This window comes from Bos grunniens, chromosome 3, assembly GCF_055505025.1.
Source record: "Bos grunniens cultivar Pamir isolate PY7600 chromosome 3, Bosgru_T2T1.0, whole genome shotgun sequence".
In the NCBI taxonomy this organism is placed as follows: Eukaryota; Metazoa; Chordata; class Mammalia; order Artiodactyla; family Bovidae; genus Bos; species Bos grunniens.
The window spans coordinates 83,625,203-83,632,731 of NC_141167.1; positions in this window are offsets into that span (position 1 = coordinate 83,625,203).

Sequence of the window (7,529 nt, forward strand, 5' to 3'; positions counted from 1 at the left end):
GGATAACCTTGGGGAGGAAAAAAAAAAAATATTTGTGCCTATTTTAGGGAGTTTATTTTCTCCTAAGAAAAATGAATGGAAGAAAGAGTCTTCAATCTGCTTAGATTTCTTTTGTAGGATAAAGGAAAAGCCAAAAGATTTATAGTGTTATGTCAAAAACTGTTGTCTTATTTAGTCCTTGGATATTAACTAAAGCTTTATTTTAGCTGATGTAAATTAAAGATATGAGCTTCTCTTTCATTTCATTTTTCCAGTGATAATACTTAGAAAAAGGGATGTTGGTTGAGTTGCCAGAATCCCATGGAGAGGAACTGCCACATGAGAAACTGATGCAGATGGGAAATGTGAAATTGAATAAAGAGACAATCTACCTCACTAATATTGCCAGGAGAAGTTGCCAGATTTTTTTTTCTATTATTAAAGATGAATTAAAATTTTTATAGTAATAAATATGCAGAGGGAGGAGTTTTAAAATCAACTAGCTCTGAATTTTGGATGTTTAATAAAGCCTCACATGTTCTGCCTATACTAAGATAAAGTCTCTTTCATATCAGATGGCCACTCCCCAAATAGCTCTTTGGAGAGCTCTATAATTTCAGACTTACATAATATAAATATTCACTGTAATAATTTCCTTTTAAAATTCCAAATATATTCAGTGTTTAATGTTAAATTTATTTTAGGGATGTGTATTAACATCTTAACATTTAAAGGAAGGATTATTATAAGGATGTCATCTAACCCAATCAGTTTATAGAGAAATAAATAGGACCAAAAATTATTAAATGACTTTTCAAAGATATAGAGCATAATAGTGATAGAATTAAAAGCAAAATGTATTATTTTCCCTCTGTGTTGTAAAGTACATTTCCTGTTCATCACCATTTGTCCAAATATTAAGACTCTGTGTCTTCCTGCTTGTGATCGGATCAGATCAGATCAGTCGCTCAGTCGTGTCCGACTCTTTGCGACCCAATGAATCACAGCACACCAGGCATCCCTGTCCACCACCAACTCCCGGAGTGTCCATCGAGTCAGTGATGCCATCCAGCCATCTCATCCTCTGTCTTCCCCCGCTCCTCTTGCCCCCAATCCCTCCCAGCATCAGAGTCTTTTCCAATGAGTCAACTCTTCACATGAGGTGGCCAAAGTACTGGAGTTTCAGCTTTAACATCATTCCTTCCAAAGAAATCCCAGGGCTGATATCACTCAGAATGGACTGGTTGGATCTCCTAGCAGTCCAAGGGACTCTCAAGAGTCTTCTCCATCACCACAGTTCAAAAGCATCAATTCTTCGGCACTCAGCCTTCTTCACAGTCCTACTCTCACATCCATACATGGCCACAGGAAAAACCATAGCCTTGACTGGATGAACCTTTGTTGGCAAAGGAATGTCTCTGCTTTTGAATATGCTATCTATGTTGGTCATAACTTTCCTTCCAAGGAGTAAGCGTCTTTTAATTTCATGGCTACAGTCACAACCTGTAGTGATTTTAGAGCCGAGAAAAAATAAAGTCTGACACTGTTTCCACTGTTTCCCCATCTATTTCCCATGAAGTGATGGGACTGGATGCCATGATCTTTGTTTTCTGAATGTTGAGCTTTAAGCCAACTTTTTCACTGTCCTCTTTCATTTTCATCAAGAGGCTTTTTAGTTCCTCTTCACTTTCTGCCATAAGGGTGGTGTCATCTGCATATCTGAGGTTATTGATATTTATCCCGGCAATCTTGATTCCAGCTTGTGCTTCTTCCAGTCCAGCGTTTCTCATGATGTACTCTGCATGTAAGTTAAATAAGCAGGGTGACAATATACAGCCTTGACATACTCCTTTTCCTATTTGGAACCAGTCTGTTGTTCCATGTCCAGTTCTAACTGTGGCTTCCTGACCTGCATACAAATTTCTCAAGAGGCAGATCAGGTGGTCTGGTAGTCCCATCTCTTGAAGAATTTTCCACAGTTTATTGTGATCTACACAGTCAAAGGCTTTGGCATAGTCAATAAAGCAGAAATAGATGCTTTTCTGGAACTCTCTTGCTTTTTCCATGATCCAGCAGATGTTGGCAATTTGATCTCTGGTTCTTCTGCCTTTTCTAAAACCAGCTTGAACATCAGGAAGTTCACGGTTCACGTATTGCTGAAGCCTGGCTTGGAGAATTTTGAGCATTACTTTACTAGCGTGTAAGATGAGTGCAATTGTGCGGTAGTTTGAGCATTCTTTGGCATTGCCTTTCTTTGGGATTGGAATGAAAACTGACATTTTCCAGTCCTGTGGCCACTGCTGAGTTTTACAAATTTGCTGTCATATTGAGTGTAGCACTTTCACAGCATCATCTTTCAGGATTTGGAATAGCTCAACTGGAATTCCATCACCTCCACTAGCTTTGTTCATAGTGATGTTTTCTAAGGCCCACTTGACTTCACATTCCAAGATGTCTGGCTCTAGGTCAGTGATCACACCATCGTGGTTATCCGGGTCATGAAGATCTTTTTTGTACAGTTCTTTTGTGTATTCTTGCCATCTCTTCTTAATATCTTCTGCTTCTGTTAGGTCCATACCATTTCTGTCCTTTATCAAGCCCATCTTTGCTTGAAATGTTCCCTTTGTATCTCTAATTTTCTTGAAGAGATCTCTAGTCTTTCCCATTCTGTTGTTTTCCTCTATTTCTTTGCATTGATTGCTGAAGAAGGCTTTCTTATCTATTCTTGCTCTTCTTTGGAACTCTGCATTTAGATGCTTATATATTTCCTTTTCTCCTTTGCTTTTCACTTCTCTTCTTTTCACAGCTATTTGTAAGGCCTCCCCAGATAGCCATTTTGCTTTTTTGCATTTCTTTTCCATGGGAATGATCTTGATCCCTATCTCCTGTACAATGTCATGAACCTCATTCCATAGTTCATCAGGCACTCTATCAGATCTAGTCCCTTAAATCTCTTTCTCACTTCCACTGTATAATAATAAGGGATTTGATTTAGGTCATACCTGAATGGTCTAGTGGTTTTCCCTACTTTCTTCAATTTAAGTCTGAATTTGGCAATAAGGAGTTCATTATCTAAGCCACAGTCAGCTCCTGGTCTTGTTTTTGCTGACTGTATAGAGCTTCTCCATCTTTTGCTGCAAAGAATATAATCAATCTGATTTCAGTGATACCTGATTTAGAGCTATCCCACCCCAAGGTAAGAGAAACCCAAGTAAGACGTTAGGCGTTGCAAGAGGGCATCAGAGGGCAAACACACTGAAACCATACTCACAGAAAACTAGTCAATCTAATCAGACTAGGACCACAGCCTTGTCTAACTCAATGAAACTAAGCCATGCCTGTGGGGCAACCCAAGACGGGCGGGTCATGGTGGAGAGATCTGACAGAATGTGTTCCACTGGAGAAGGGAATGGCAAACCACTTCAGTATTCTTGCCTTGACAACCCCATGAACAGTATGAAAAGGCAAAATGATAGGATACTGAAAGAGGAATTCCCCAGGTCAGTAGGTGCCCAATATGCTACTGGAGATCAGTGGAGAAATAACTCCAGAAAGAATGAAGGGATGGAGCCAAAGCAAAAAGAATACCCAGCTGTGGACATGACTGGTGATAGAAGCAAGGTCTGATGCTGTAAAGAGCAGTATTGCATAGGAACCTGGAATGTCAGGTCCACGAATCAAGGCAAATTGGAAATGGTCAAACAAGAGATGGCAAGTGTGAATGTCGACATTCTAGGAATCAGCGAATTGAAATGGACTGGAATGGATAAATTTAACTCAGATGACCATTATATCTACTACTGTGGGCAGGAATCCCTCAGAAGAAATGGAGTGGCCATCATGGTCAACAAAAGAGTCCAAAATGTAGTACTTGGATGCAATCTCAAAAATGACAGAATGATCTCTGTTCATTTCCAAGGCAAATCATTCAGTATCACAGTAATCCAAGTCTATGCCCCAACCAGTAAAGCTGAAGAAGCTGAAGTTGAACGGTTCTGTGAAGACCTACAAGACCTTTTAGAACTAACGCCCAGAAAAGATGTCCTTTTCATTATATGGGACTAGAATGCAAAAGTAGGAAGTCAAGAAACACCTGGAGTAACAGGCAAATTTGGCCTTGGAATACAGACTGAAGCAGGGCAAAGACTAATAGAGTTTTTCAAGAAAATGCACTGGCCATAGTAAACACCCTCTTCCACCAACACAAGAGAAGATTCTATACATGTACATCACCAGATGGTCAACACCGAAATCAGATTGATTATATTCTTTGCAGCCAAAGATGGAGAAGCTCTATACAGTCAGCAAAAACAAGACCAGGAGCTGCTTGTGATAATAGCTATTAATTTAAAAAGATTTTTCTAATAGTGATATATTTATAACTTTACTGAGCACATATAAATAACTTCATATATCTACATATACTAAATTAATTTTTGTTATTAACATAAAAACATACATTTAAAATAGAAGTCTTCTGAAGTTGTAATAGTGAGTCAGTTCAGTTCAGTCGCTCAGTCATGTCCAACTCTTTGCAACCCCTTGGACTGTAGCACACCAGGCTTCCCTGTCCATCACCAACTCCTAGAGCTTGCTCAAACTCATGTCCATCGAGTAGGTGATGCCATCCAACCATCTCATCCTCTGTTGTCCCCTTATCTTCCTGCCTTCAGTCTTTCCCAACATCAGGGTCTTTTCTAATGAGTCAGTTCTTTGCATTGGGTGGCCAAAGTTTTGAAGCTTCACCATCAGTGATGATAATATAATAATTTTTAATATTTAAAATAAAAAAATTACATATTTTATCAAAATAAAACTTAATGTAATTCTGGCTAATTTAAACAGAAAATGGCTTTACTAAATGATATTTGATGGCATGTTGAGTTTTGCCAAGAGGGCTGAAGAAGGCTACACAGCTGCAAAAATCATCAGAAGTTACACAACAGAACTGATCCGTGAAAATATTGTTGCAGCTCTATAGAAGATTAGATATAGTGCAAAGGACAGTCAAGATGACATATCTGAAACCTCTTGCAAAGGAACCTGAGACAGTGCATGTCCTCTACACTGAACTACGGAGTTATGTAATAGGGAATTCCTGAAATACTGAAAGTAGTTCTGGCTTCCCCATGAAATGATAGTGTGAAATGGAGGTAATAGTTTATCCTTTACTAGAGAGTGAATGAAGGTATTAGTGGACTCACAAAGGCTGACATGTATAGAGAGTTCTAGAGAGGGAACAAGATGCACTGTGGCCTCTTGTGAAGGGCAGTTGAAAACATGTCTCTCAAACATCATGGTAGATTCAGAAAAGGCTTCTGAAAAAACAGTATCTTGGAGGTTAAAAACACCTACATACTTTTTTAATATACCTAAGTTATAATGTTAGTATATATAGGCAGTCAGACCAACATACAAAGCACATTATAGATTTAACAATCTGTTGCTCTATATGATAATAATAGGAACAATGGAAACAAATGGGACATTATATAAAGACATAATTTTTGTACTCCTTTCATTTTTCAGTTCAGTTCAGTCACTCAGTCATGTCTGACTCTTTGCAACCCCATGGACTGCAGCACACCAGCCCTCCCTGTCTATCACACTCCTGGAATTTACTCAAACTCATGTCCATTGAGTCAGTGATGCCAGCCTACCATCTCATCCTCTGTCGTCCCCTTCTCCTCCTGTTTTCAATCCTTCTTAGCATCAGGGTCTTTTCAAATGAGTCAGCTCTTCTCATCAGGTGCCCAAAATATTGGAGTTTCAGCTTCAAAATCAGTCCTTCCAATGAATAGTCAGGGTTGATTTCCTTGCAGTCCAAGGAACTCTAAAGAGTCTTCTCCAACACCACAGTTCAAAAGCATCAATTGTTTATAGTCCAACTCTCACATCCATACATGACTACTGGAAAAACCATAGCCTTGACTACATGGACTTTTGTTGGCAAAGTCCTTACATTTTTAGAGAAAACAAAAAGAGACCGCAGTGGGAAAGCTAAAGAGGCTGCCAAAGTGGGAAACTGGATATTCCCATCAAGTAATATGAAAAGAAACCATCCAAAAAAGAAAAAAAAAAAGCAAAATATAATTTTATCCCAATAGATTAACCATGTATACCCCTCATGTTAATACCGAGTCTTTAGAAAATGCATCCCTCATTAGAAATGTGAGCTTGAAGTTGTATTTGGAGAGGAAAGAAGGAAATAGGAATGGAGAGATAGATGTATTTATCCCCACATTTCTTAAGTGAACTATGTATAAGATATACATGTGTGCTAAGTCCCTTCAGTCGTGTCTGACTGTGTGGCCCTATGAACTGTAGCCTGTGAGGTTCCTCTGTCCATGGGATACTTCAGGCAAGAATACTGGAGTGGTATGCTCCACTGGAGTGGTATGCTCATTTCCTGCTCCAGGGGATCTTCCAGACCAAGGGATTGAACCCATATCTCTTATGTCTACCTGCATTTGCAGGTGGGTTCTTTACCAGAACCCACCTTCAAGAGGAGTTTCGGCTCTATTAGAATTTCTTAGAGTTATCGCTCAGTGCACATTTTAAATAATAATGTGCTTAGAAACATGTTACTAGTTTCTATATTTTAAGATGCCTGAAAATACATATTAACTAATTTATACCTTTTGTGCATAATAAAATTGCAGTATTGACCACAACAAAGCAAATATCTAGTAAAATATAGCATTTGCTCAATACATAGTAATCATAAAAATAGCACATCAGATTCCAGAATGGATATTTTTAATATAATTAAAACTCTTAGCTAATGAATAGTTTTGGAAGCAGATGTAAATTTGAAATTAGGTAGAGATTTGAATCAATAAAGGCACATGTTTGGAGATAAATTAGCTATGAGAAGATCTGGAAATTGAATATAGATGAATGTATAATAAAAAGGTATTTTAGGAAATAAAATATAATTTACAGAGGGAAAAATAAACAGGTAAGAAAATATTAAAAAACTATTTTAGACTCTATACTTAACAGTAGAAATTTTAAAAAGATATTAAATGCAGTGAAGTTGTAGAAGCTTTTTTTCTCTACCATTTTCATAGGCAGTCTTGTATAGTTGGTTAACAAGCACAGGGGAACATAGGTATGTCCTTATTCCAAAGACTGAAAGTAACTTCAGTAATTTAATCAAAGTGTTCTCTCAAAATTTATATAAAGGTGTTCAGTGAGCTTTATTTTTTTTCAGTGAGCTTTTAGATTCTATTATAGCAAAAATTACATAAGATGAAACAAGGAGGTCACATCATTGTAGAAGAGACAGTGACATCATTTACAAAGGAAAAACAGGAGGTCAAAAGTATAACAAGAAAATGGGTTATAATGGGTTTAGAAATTTCAGGTAAGAAAAGAGTAAGAAAAGGTGTGTTTATAGTTAGTGAAAACAGTAGTGGAGAACAAAAATAAACAATATAGAGGAGGCCTTTTTTGTGAAACTTGGTAAAAACAGCACTGAGGAAAATGAATGATACTGAATAGGAAATGATTTGAAGCAAATCTTTGAAAATGGGAGATGGTTCCCC